Genomic DNA, 13,237 nt, shown 5'->3' on the forward strand with positions numbered 1-13,237 from the left:
CAGTTTTAAAACACAGGCTTTCTTCCAGCTAATTGATATCTTCAGCTTTACTAAAGATAACCCTGATCATATCACAAGGGTTATTTTCTCAAGACTCGACGAAGCTCCTCTAGAGCCACAGAAGACACTGCACAAGGGTATTAACAGGCTGTGCAGGCTCCACATACCGAGCGAATAGACGCGAATGTGTGAAATCAGTGGACTGTCTCGTCAGTATAAATTAAGTAAATAAAAAGGTTCCATATTATAGTTTACAGAACCTGATGAAAATGATGGTGAAAATAGTAAATTCCTACCTGTTTAGAGAGAGTGAAAGGGCACCGCACGCATTTTGAACGTGATCAAAGGATTTCCTCTGGTATCCACACACTCTTTATTGAATCAGATAAGACTCCAGATACCACTTTCTCCATTTCATCTTCTCCTAGCTGGAAAGCTCAAGGACTTGTGTAGCCTACACACACACTCACACACACACACTTGCAATCTCCTACAGAGCTGTGGGCACAGGAGCTGCTCATCACTATGCAAAAACCTCGGCACCAAAATAAACTGAGTCTCCCTGAACACCAAATATCGCTGTGTGGTCTGTTACTCCCTTATCTTACTCAGCAGCAAACCCTCAACTGTAGGCTAAACTCAAACACTTTTCACCTTGCATAAAATGCCTTTTATTTTTCACTCATGAGTGTGTTTCTGTGCTTCCTTTGGTCCATTTCAGCTTGCAGCCTACATGAGGTGGCATGCAAGCCTATTGTTTTTCCCAAGCAGATTTTTGCCAACTAACCCACCAGGCCCACTCCTGGAAGGATAATATGATCAGGAATGCACAGTGCATGGCTGTAGATCGTATATTTTGTCTCTATCAACAGCATGACTCATGCGTGGTGCGTGGAATTGAAAATGCAGAACCTCCAAAATCTCTTCATATGATCAGTGCACTAGTATTTATGCAGAATTGTGTCTTTCTGATGATTAAAATTTGACAAAGTGGTGGAAATTTGTAGAAAAACAACAACAACAACAACAACAACAACAAAGGGATCCATCTAACAACGTCACTCAGGTTTAGAATAACCTGATTTTTTTTGGGTTAATTGCACACAATTACGCAAACAACAATAGACACAAGTTTAAATTTAAGATAAAATTATGGTTGAAAAAAGGAAAAGAAATTTACTGCTGTTTATGTAAAAATCTCACCTGCATTTGTGGTGTTGCTTCTTACAACAAGTCTCTCACATTCTTAACAGCTACAAAGGTGAAATGTAGCTGTCACAAATCATCATTTTTAACTGTAGCCTGTGTATCTAATTGTGTATATATGCACATATGTATGCGTGTGCGTGTGTGAGAGAGACAGGGAGCTATGACTGCCCACAGACTGACTGTAGCGCCCACATTTTTAATGCAGAGCAACAGCAAACCCAACAAGTCAAACATATGAAGCCAACTTAACAGAAATTAACAGTTTTTTTCCCCTAGTTGTTGTTGAACCAGCTGATTCAGAAAACATGCATAACAAACCTCCCGCCTGCCTTAACACATAAGAGATCCGAGTCACCCTCGCAGGTTAAGTGTTACCCAAGTAAAGATAAAAAAAAACTACTCACTCAGTCACTGTTTTTGGGGAAAAACGATGGAAACAGGCCCATATAAATATATCCACCCACCAACGACGTTATTTTCATTGCAGCAGGCAGCTACAGTAACTGGATCGTGCGGTTGACAAGCTCCGAGCCCATCGCCAGGCAACAGTTCGAGCGACGTGACAGCGGCCAATGAAAATGCTCGGAACTGTTGTTTATTCCAACGCCCCCTTAGTTTCAGCCAATTACAGCACAGATGGCTTCCGGAGAGAGGGGGGGCGAGGGGAGGGTTGCTGAAAACTGTGTTGCGGTCTGAGGGTGTTTGGTATGAAGGTGGGATATTATTGTTCTAATTTCTCAATTACATAATTCTGGCAAATCACACCCCGCGTTCAAATATGACAACATAATTTAGCTAAAGGCCACTCCAAAGTACATAAAGAGGCAGAAAGATTGCCTTTTAAGGATGTTCTGATGTAAGGTGTATACACAAGCTACATTAGAGAGGAGTAAGTGCCTTGCTTAAGGGTAAGGGTAAAAACTGGACAAAACAAACTACAAGAGAGAGTAAGTACACGTTAATGGTGTGTAATAGTGGGATATAAATGCATCAGGGAGTGAATGAGGCATAAATTGAGACTCCCAGCTGCAGTCTAAAAACTTAGAGTGGAATGTGAAGAAACTGCTGTGACTTTATATCCAAATCGTGTGCATTGTTTTCAAGAGAAATCCACTGTAGCTAAACACAGGCTGGGCTGCACTTTTTGCAATGCCAATTTTCACCACTAGGCGGTGCAGTGAGTCAGTAGAACTTATTAATTTAATTACTTATTTAATCGGTAAAGTCATGAAGAACACATTCTTAGTTAAAATGATAGGATGTGGAAAGGAAAAGATTCACGATTCAAGATTCATTATAAAGCCTGTCAACAGAATCTGCAGCAAAGGTACTTTACAGGTACTGTATTTTTCGGACCATAAGGCGCACCGGATTATAAGGCGCATTAAGCGAAACAAAACAGTCAGATAAGTCAAACTTTACTCAACTCATTGTTCTTGCTTCCTCCACTTCCGTACCATTGATTCATTAATGTTAAATTCTCCAGCAGGTACTCTATTCCAATGTTGTTGCAATATATTAATTATTGTGGATGGATTATCTCAGTTGTTCTCCTGACTGACGTTTGGTCCGTTTACAGCATCCTGCCATGCGATTGCATTTGTCCCTAACCATAGGGAACCCTCACGTTAACTTTTATCTAATTGAAAAAAGTTAGCATTCATCCTCCAGCTTTACTGTGTTTATGTTATGCTAACATAGCTATGTCGCTAGCGATCAGATAGCACATCATTATATACCAGCTAGTCCAACTTCAGTAACCCTACAAACGTCACTGCTGTTTAGTTTTCAGTCTTCATTTATGTTGGAAGTAAAAGCAGAGCTGTCTGTTTTAATTTTTTCAGAAATCTCTCAGTCAGAACATGCTATATCATGTTTAGGTGGAAACTAGCGAGCTAACTTCCTACTAACTTCTAACTCAGTTAAATTTAATAAATTCAGTTTTCATAGATGCCTGGGTGTTAAACGTAATTGTTACACCTGGTAAAGCAGCAACGCTGATGATTTTATTAAAGATAAAAGAATTTAGACAGTTTTTAACTCTCATTGATGCTGCAGTGCTCGTTTGACTTTGGGACCTGAAGCGGAGTTTGGACCCGGATAATGCTCCGACAATCCATCAAGCGGTGCTGCTTTGTAGCTTACCAAAGTCATACTAAAACATTTTTTCACAGATTTCTCATGTACCACGTAAAATCGGTTCGAGGTCAGTAAGCACAACCAGAATTCATACATAAGGCGCACCAGATTATAAGGTGCACTGTCGATTTTTGAGAAAATCTAAGAATTTTAAGTGCGCCTTATAGTCCGAAAAATATGGTATGCTATTATTTCCAAAGGCGTCACCACAGGAGACACAGTAGTCTGAAAGCCTTGATCCATCTTGCATTTCTTCATATTTCTTTAGGAAAACTGGAAATAGGTGCAGCAATTTCTTGAAATATCTGCAAACATACATGGAAATATAGAATATGAGGCCAATACAGAGTTTCTTGAAAGTTAAAATTTGGTACAACCACCTTTACTTCCCAGCCTAAACTCTCTTAGACAAGCTTTCTTGTAACTTCTTTAAGTAGTCTGCAGGCTTCTCAAAGGACATTTCATCACTCTTCCATGAATGTTCACTGTGTTAGGTTCTGTTCTCTGCTGAGATGATCACTCACTGCTTCAAAGATGTTGAGGCCCAGGCTAGATGCAGATAACGGCCAGGTGCATCTCTCAGGTCCTGTGTCAGGTCTTTGCTGGATTTATTTTGCTATTTCTTAACAACGTGACTTCCAGATAATGTTCATCTGCTGTAGATTGTCGTTTGTTTGTTTTTTCTAGATCTGCCACGTCTTCTTTTTGTCCTCCACCTTTCCAGTTTCATTAAACTTTTAAGGAGGCACTGCACACCCTACCAGGATATGCCAAGTTTTCAGCTAAGAGTTGTTTGGGAAAACTGCTATCGTATTCCTGTCAAAATGTGCTATTTTTGACATTTCTCATTGATTTAGCTAAAGAAATTAATATCTAACTTAAAATTGGTTCTTTGGTAAGTTTTCTGTTATGTATAGACACAAAACTGCTCCCTCCCTTGAGTTGGGGGGCTTTATGTGTGTGTGAATGATTCATAGATATGTATTAAGTGGCTTAACAAAAAACAAACAAACAAACAAATCCTCTGAAAATGGTCAGGTAAAACAACTGTACACACATTAATTTTATTGAGTAAATTATTTATTTTCCAGGTGATTGTAACACTCAGAGAGCATTCCTGTCTTATTAATGTCAGCTGAATACCCACGGGGCTGTAAAACCTTATCACTGTACATGTTAACAATGAGCAGCCGTCATGCTTTGTGTGCAACATTTCAGATACAGTTTACTAGATTAATTCCAAATTAATTTTTAGTGTGCAGAAAGCAACTTGTTTTTCCCCTTCCTGCCTATTTTCATTCAAAACCTGCTGCATAACTTTTTGAGTGTTTGTGCTGACCAATGCTGCCACCGACAGGATTGTCCTAAAACTGAATGAATCCAGGCTGTACTGTGGTCTTAAAGAAAGCATGTGTGTGTACTTTGAGACTTCACCTGCATTTAAACACATAGTCCGTTAATAAAAAGTCATTTTAATTAGTGATTAATTGATATCTAATGTCATTTATTTTGTTAAATTTGATTATTCATTGACTAACTTTCCATTTTTTTCACTTTAGATTTTCTTTTTTAAAGCACCTTGAGGGGACTGTTGTTGTGATTTGGTGCTATATAAATAAAACGGAACTGAATTGAAATGCAGTTTCCAAATATGTTAGCCGATCCCTCTAAACAATCCAGAAGTCAGTAATGACTGAGCTCATCAGGTTTTCTTCAGTTTGTCATGATGTGAGTTAACTGGGAGGCTTAGAGGTAAAGTTTGCCATCAACATGGTCATCATCTCCTTCAAGGATGTCCTTGGAAGGAATCAGCCTCGAAATTATGATTTAGTGTATCAAGGTTTATTTTTCCAACTTCAAACCAACTGTGAATCAAGAGTGTAACCAGGGAAAGGACACAGAAAGCTTTTTATCATTTCTCAAACTTGTGCCTATTCATCTCCTCTGTCCTCATCCTTCCTTTGACATATAAATCAGTCTCAGGACACCATGTTGAAGGATATCTGCGTTCCAAAATGCACCTTGAGAAAAGAAGTGGCTTGATAGAGGAACTCTAATCAAGGTTTCTCAGATTTAACCTTTGGAAAAGTGTTTTTTCCTTCAAATTATAAAAGAGGTGCAGCACACTGCTGGAGTATACAAACTGTGGAGGACTCTAAACAATTTGTCCTCACTTCAGAATGGAAAGTAAAAGAAAAACAAGCTTAGGCCTTCAGCCAGTTATTCTTAAATTTACGGATAAATAAAGTTATTTTTTAAACTAACATACTCTCCAGTCAACATAACTGCTGCCTATGTAAAGCAGAGTCTGTGAATGTAATATAGTGATCCAAAAGTGATCCCATGGAACACAAGAGCCAAGGAAAAAATGAAGAAAGGAAGCAAGGTGGAAAAGTGAGAAATAAAAAGTGGAAAATAAAACATGAATCTGTCAGGAAGTCCAAATGAAAACTGTCACAACTACCAAGTAAAACAGGAAACAACTCAAAAGACAGACAAGCAGACTGACCCTAAACATGATGCAGAGAGAGTGGAAAGTACATACCTAGTGGAGTAAAGTGATGTGGAATATGTTATGGTTTATTTAATTGGGTAAATCTTATTTGATGAGACCTAATTGTCTGTGTTATTAGCTATAATTTTACACTTGCTGAAATATTAATACAGTTACAGTCATTATTTAATCCATAATCACGACTGCCATCACCATCATAATCAATGCAGGAGGCACCACTTTCTAACTTGTATTTACAGGGATAATAAAACTATGCTCCTTGCAGCAGTTGCTGCAGCCATAAAATCCATTAATATGTCAGCCTGATGTTCATTACAAACCAGTTAACAAGCCTCAGATCTATTTCCAAACTAGCCGGCTCATAGCTAGTAATACAGAGGAGAGACAATATTGGTAAAGAGCGAATAATAATAAACTTGAAATGTGTGAGGGCAGTGAAATTAGAAATATTAAGGGTGCCGGATGAGTGAAATACACAGCTGCAAAAAATTAGGAGAAAATTGAATTCATACAGCCTGATGAATGAAATATTTCAGGTGAAAATCTAAAGTGGATTGTTGAGAAACATTTGAAAGCCTAAATCATCAAGCTTTTCAGGCCTAGATTCAATAAAATGGAAAACACAGACATTTTTTTTAATGTGGCTCAGTAATGTGCTTATATGCACTCCTGTAATGTCTGTGCATGCTCCTTACAAGGCAGTCGATGGTTTCTTAGAGGATCTCTTCTCAGGCCGTACACTCAAAAAAAATGAAATTGGGTGGTTGTTACATGCACAAGATCCAATCTAGTAAGAGTGGTTAGTTGCCTGGATCCAGCCACTCTTACTAGATTGTATGATGTCATCTCAACAAGAACAAATTAAGTTGCTGGATTTCATGCAGATGCTACATGATTTAATTACGTTCACCATAGAAACATGGAATTATTTAGTTCAAATTACAAGTCTGGATCTTGTGCATGTAACAACCACCCAATTTCATTTTTTGAGTCGACTCACGAAATTCACAAGATCACATTAGATGTCAAACCACAGGAAAATCACTGGGGTTATTGAATGTTAATGTTAATATTATGTTAAACCTACACACATATATCGTGTTGACACAACACAACCAATATGGATTAATATAACATGATTTGTTTAGATGGAATATAAGTGGCAAGATAAAATTACCTTCATCCAATTAATTATTTTTTTTGAGCGTAGCATCATGGCATCACCGAGATCCTGGACAGTCTGTGGTAGTTTTTGTATTCCAGATTTTCAGAGATAACGTTTGACATGAATATCCCAGAAACTACTGAAGATAAAAGCCGAGTGTGCCAGTTTAGCTCAGTGGGATGAGCGGGCGACCATATGCCATATGGCTGAGAGCGGCCAGCCCGGTTTGAGTCCGACCCGCAGCCCTTTGCTGCATGTCTTCCCCTCTCTCTCCCTCTGCTTTCCTGTCAGTCTTCACTGTACCTATCCAATAAAGCCAGAAAAAGACCCCCCAAAAAATACTTCAAGATAAAAGCTTGAAATTTTCACAGCCCTCTCTATAAAAATGAATCCGGATCTGTGATTTGAGACAGATACATCAAAAACTCAGATTATTGGTTAGTTCAAATCCGAAAAAAGCTATCCTGTAAAGTCACATATTTGAGCACACAAACTGAAAAAAATCAAATAAATAATATCGCAAAAGACAACTAGTCACGATTACTGAATGGTGTACTCTAAATTCTATCTTCATTCAACTTTCATGCTGGATTGAACAAATATGACAAGTTGTACAACCAAAACAAAAACATCAGTAGATAGTCTCATCCAAAAAGAAAAAAGCTACTCTAATGATAACTGTTGAAAAGATTTTTCTTTAAAATTTTTGTTTAAAAAACATACTTCAGTTTCAAGACAGTTATGATCTAGTCAGATCAAAAAACTTGTCAGGAGTTTATTTTGTATTTTTGATTTCATATATTATGGAAATATGTTAAGTTAATGTGTTGTCATTATTAGCTAGGATTTAGTTGAGTTTTAGTCTAGTTTATGTTTCACCTATGTCTCCTTGTTTATGAGTCTTTTTCTATTCATCATGTTTTATCTCCTTGTCTATGTAGGTTCCCCTTGTGTCCCTCTCTCGCTCCCTCTCTGTCTCTTGTGTCAAGTTTGCGTGTCCCAGTTCATGTTTCTCCATGTTTCCCATTTTATTTTGAAAGGTCTAGTGTTTCCACATTTGGTGTGTTTAGTTTTACTTTTCCTTGTGGCGTCATAATCATTTGCGTTAGCTGTGTCTCTCCGGTGTTTCCACTTCCCTCACTACTCTTCGGTGTATTTAAGTCCTCTGTTCAGTGTTGGGTCGTCTGTTGGTCTTGCGTCACGTTTCTCCAGGTTGTGCTCATGCTCATGTTTTTTTTTATTCATGTCATAGTTTGTACCTGTCCAGATTCATGTTCATATTTCTTGTCACAGTTTTCATAGTTATTCTTAGTTTATCCCAGTGTAGGTTTTAGTTTTTTGTTTATAATAATTGCCACAATTAAGGCTCATTTTTTTTGTTACACTTTGTTTTTCTTCTTTCTAATTTCTAATAGTTCTAACAGTGCCCCGGGCCAATGGTGTTGTAGAATAAACCTGACAGGGGGCACCTGGGGTGGGTGTGGTTATATTTCCCTCCACCCCTGGACATTCCCCTGCCAGTGTACAGTATTTTATTTAAACATATGCCATTAAGATCAAATTAGTGGTGGTGGGAACATATTCCTACCATGCCTACCATAAACTATGCCCATGTGTTGTTGGCTGTTTTGTAAACACAGTTTGGCTAAGCCCAAACTTCCTATTTCAAATCAAAGGTGTTACTAAAACTAAGACTAACTGTGAAAAAAACAAACAGTTTAGTCAGTGGAATAAAAGGAAAAACCTTAGAATGAATCAAAGAGTAAGGCTTTAAAATATGCTGTCATAACATAGGTTCAAAATTAAGAAAAATGTAAAAAGAAAAATGTGAAGAAAGCAGTAATGTACAAAAGAAAGGGTGCACAGAAGAAACATTCATAGATGACTCAGCAAGGAAACCGCAGTTATACACAAAGAAAACAAAACCATCAAAGTACCACAGGAAATAACTAAAGGAGGCAGGAATACCAACAATAAACCAGACGTAAGAGACAAGGAAACACAAACAGCCCGAGGTGTAAAAACAGAAGAGGGCACAAACAGAAACACTGAGTACAGTTAGATGATGCAAACCAAAACTCATCCACAAAACTGTGTTAATCACTAGAAACCAGAAGAAAAAAAACACCAAGAAACTAGTGTCATAAAACTGAAGCTCATTGTGAAATTAAACAGGAAACAAGGTCTCACAAATCAAAGAAAACAGGAAATGAAAACTAAAACACTGGAACATTAACAAAACACCAAACATAAACCACGACTCAGATAGATAAACTTAGCATCTAAGATATGAAGTCAAGATCCTATCAGGAAATCCCAGAGGCATGACAATGACGACTGAGACCGGGAAAGGGTCGCAGTTATACTGCAATACCTCAGAACTCCCAAACCCTTATATAAAAATCATTAAAAAGAAGCTAAACATTAAAAACTAAACACTATGAAGTTTAAAGTGTGAAGAGGTGAACAAGAAGTCCTTGACTATAATTTTGAAGAAGTGGCTGGGAAGTACCAGGTTTTGGAAAATTATATTACACAATGGAGTCTCGGTGATGTAATATACATTACACCACAGAATAAAGCCTCATCTCTTCTGCTGAAGGTGTAACACTGAAGTAGGAACACTGTCTGTATTGCATAGATTAGATCTGCGCCTGCCCATACCTGTATTCACACAGAACCTGCAAAAACAAGGTGGAGTTTAAAAACCTCACCTTTCTCTTTGCATCAGATCTTTTCAATCAGCAAACCACACCCTTTAAAATTCTTTTGTCATAAAAGGTGGTTGTCTCCCCCAGCCACCAGTGAGAACTAAGTCCATATTAACCATGGAAATTATTCATTATTGTTTGAGTAATTCCTGTATTTATTACGTCAAAGACAGTGCACATGCCTGCATTGGGCAGTTATTTCCCCATAGCAAATAAATCAGTTGAGCAGTTTTAAATGTGCACGCCACATCAGATCAACCAACACGATCGCTCCCAGTGCAGTTTTTTTTAATCCCGACTGAATCAAGTTTAACCCTCTTGGGTACAACATTGATTATAAAGGAGAATGAAAACCCACTAAAATGTATTAAATTGCACAAAAAATGTGCAACCTTTCAATGGAAATATGAACACCCACCTACATCTGCTGGGATAATGAGCTAGAGAGAGATACAGCCTCAAGGCTACACCTTAAGTTTTTTTTTTTGTTTTTTGAGATGGCAGATGTTTTTCTAACATTTTGGAAATGAAAGTGATCAGGTTCTTCTTTCTTTTTATGAAGGCATTTTAGAAGAAGTTTTAACCAGAGCCATCGGAAAACACCACCATTGTTATTATTATTTTATATTTTTTTATGGAAACATGGATTACTCTTATATAACACATGATTTTGTTAACCTACAGTATAAAAGAAAATAAAGATTTCAAATAAGGTAACATAGACTTAATTCTTGACTTGACTTACATGTGTTTGAACCCTTAAAGAACCCTTTCAAACCAGATAAATTATTTAAATTTAAACTTGAGTTTGTCTGCTTGGAGGAAAAGTGAAGGTAAATTTGAAAAACACACATAATTACCAATGTAGCGGTAAGGTGTTCTTAAATGCAGCATCATCAAATTATGGAACCACAAATCATTGATAGAGTCTAACTTTTCCTTTTTTTTCATTAACTGGACAAATACAGAGAGAGCTGCACCTTACTGGAAAATCAAAAATAAGGTAAAACTTTGCATGGGTGCATTATAAAAATCTTGTGATCTACTAGGGTCTGGTGAGAACTTAAATGGAATGAATTATATGCAAAAGGAATATTTATGTTTTCACATTATGAGAGTAAATCTTGGGAGTTTCCATTTTCTATTTGGGTACTTCAATTTCCTCCCACAAAAACATCCTTACTGGGTTAAATGGTAATTCTAAATCGGTTGGTTTTGTGTCTCTCCATGTTAGTCTTGGGATGTAATGGTGACCTGTCCTGTCCTGGGTTTTTAACCTTTCTCCACCCCCACCCCCCATTCCAGAGCTTTCAAGATAATGTTTGAATCAATTTATTATGAGCTCTTGTTATTATGTTGTTTGATACTTGGACACTGAGTGGCTGTTCTGCAAAGTTAAACAGCTGTGAGGCCACTGTTGGTGTAACTACTATAACAGGTGCCCTCTGCACATCTGAGGCAAACAGCACCATTTCACCAGTGACAAATAAGGATGTGAAACTTCTATAATTTTCTGTGTCACAAACAACTTCTTTCCTACAAAGAACTGAGACGAAAATGGAAAGATTCCTGGTATTAGAGACACTTTTTATTTTTATCAAATGACAAAACCCCCCCAGCGTTAATTTTTTTTATGTTATTAAAAAGGAACATGTACTCTATAATTCTTTCACAAATGATTGACACTTTTCAGTATTTGCTCTGTTTGGTCACTGCAAACAGGAATTTGCTTCGGTCTCCACAATTCTTTTTACAATACTTGACATTTATATTTATGGATGGAAACATTTTTTTAATACAACTTTATTTGAAAATGTTTTATTTCAGTAAACACTGAGAAAGTGGAGCGATATCGTACAACATTTTGCTCCACACTTCCTGTCTATATTGGAAAAGAAAATGCAGAGCAAGTGAAAACAAACAACCACAACCTCAGCAGTTGCACCACTTAAGTGGAATTTAAAACAAATTTCTATTACAGCGATTACAAGCTAAATTTTGGTGTGTATGTTTAAGAACATTTGGAAAAGGGAAGCCTTACAAGCTAAAAACTACGAGTGTTAAAGGCTAATTTTAACTAATGGGACTCTTAAGTCAAAATGCTTAAAATGTTTTAAGCTCTCATACATTTAGCCAACTTAAATTGATGTGGAACAGCCACATGTGGAACAGAGAGCAAAATAGGGATCCTGAACTTTAAATTTGTGATTCTGCAACAATATAAACAGACTAGAAGTGTTTTTATCTGATTTGACTGGTGGTTCCAGTGACATCAATTTAATTTAGTTAATGCTAAAGATAGAGGCCCATATAAGTCAAGATGGGTGCTAAGTGTCCAAGCTTGCATCTAGAAGGAAAATTGATTAATATCCACCACTAATATGGCAAATGCATGTTATTATCATTTAACAAAGTCAGTATGACCAGATACTACAATACCAGTGCATCCATACTATATTAGGGTTGGGGGTTTTAGGTATAAAACCATCATATTTTACCAGACACTCATTATATTATGAATATTTCAGCATAAAAAACAGTTAATTTGAATGTGTTTTGTCCCATAGCACCACTGTTTTCCACTGTGGTAATTCCTGCTGTAGTGAATCCAGATAAAGACAGGAAACCAAAGCATTTTGCCTGTTACGTGTGTAATATACATGTAATAACAGAAAATTCAATGAATTTGGGAATGATGAGGAATGATGTTGAAAACACTTCAGGCTGTTTTGTCGTCAGCTTTGTAACCGGATCTCTCATCTAATTAGAAAATTAATATGAAAAGAAATAAAACCCTTTGATGGGGTTAGATGGGGTTAGCTGTTTTTAAGGAAGTCTTGGATGTGGCTTAGATGAAGTCTATCAGAACATACTTTTTTACACTTAAATTAAGGATTTTTTTTCTTTTTTTAAAGATGAAGAAAAAAAATATCTTGACGCTCCTGATCTGAAGTTAATGAGGAAAAAATTTAAAAAAAAAATGTGTGGGCGGGGGAAAAACAGTGAAGACGGGACAGTGACCGTAAGTCATACGCTATTTTTCTGTGATGACGCATTACTACCCACTTTAAGTGAGAACAAACCACAACCACTTTACAGTTTCACTAACATAAACAGTTTTTATTTAGGACAGGGCTTTAGTTCTGCTCCAAATGTACTTACTGCTTTTCATGATATTATATTATATTATATTATATTATATTATAATACGAATTTAGCATTTTGCATTAATTATTTTTCTTTTTACTATTTTCTGTTCTGTAGTTTTGGCCTTACGTATTTAAAGACCAGACCACTTATCTTACATTGTTTATTCGAGGCGTTTTCTTACATGTTTACAGTTTTTCAGTTTTGAACCACAGCTGGGGGACACAAGAGAAAGACCCTGTAAAGAGGAAGGAACGCTGAAGTGGATCACTCATACAAGTTTTTTGAAGCTGAAACTACAGCCAATGCAGTCCGGATTCTTATTGGACAAATTATTTGAGTCTTTTCCTG

The 13,237-nt window shown here is 36.9% G+C and overlaps 1 protein-coding gene across 4 annotated transcripts in view; it reads right to left on the reverse strand.

Annotated features, from left to right (window-relative positions):
- Positions 1-1,762, reverse strand: part of LOC120738846 (cyclin-dependent kinase-like 5) — a 54,992-nt gene extending 53,230 nt beyond the window's left edge. For 3 of the 4 annotated variants that reach the window (XM_040040363.1, XM_040040364.1, XM_040040360.1), the window contains exon 1: positions 1,614-1,762. The gene's annotated coding sequence lies outside the window, so the exon portion shown is untranslated. The other variant, XM_040040361.1, reaches the window with a different exon arrangement.
- Between the last annotated feature and the right edge of the window lie 11,475 nt (positions 1,763-13,237).

Source organism: Simochromis diagramma, unplaced genomic scaffold, assembly GCF_900408965.1.
Source record: "Simochromis diagramma unplaced genomic scaffold, fSimDia1.1 OVJJ01000026.1, whole genome shotgun sequence".
NCBI lineage: Eukaryota > Metazoa > Chordata > Actinopteri > Cichliformes > Cichlidae > Simochromis > Simochromis diagramma.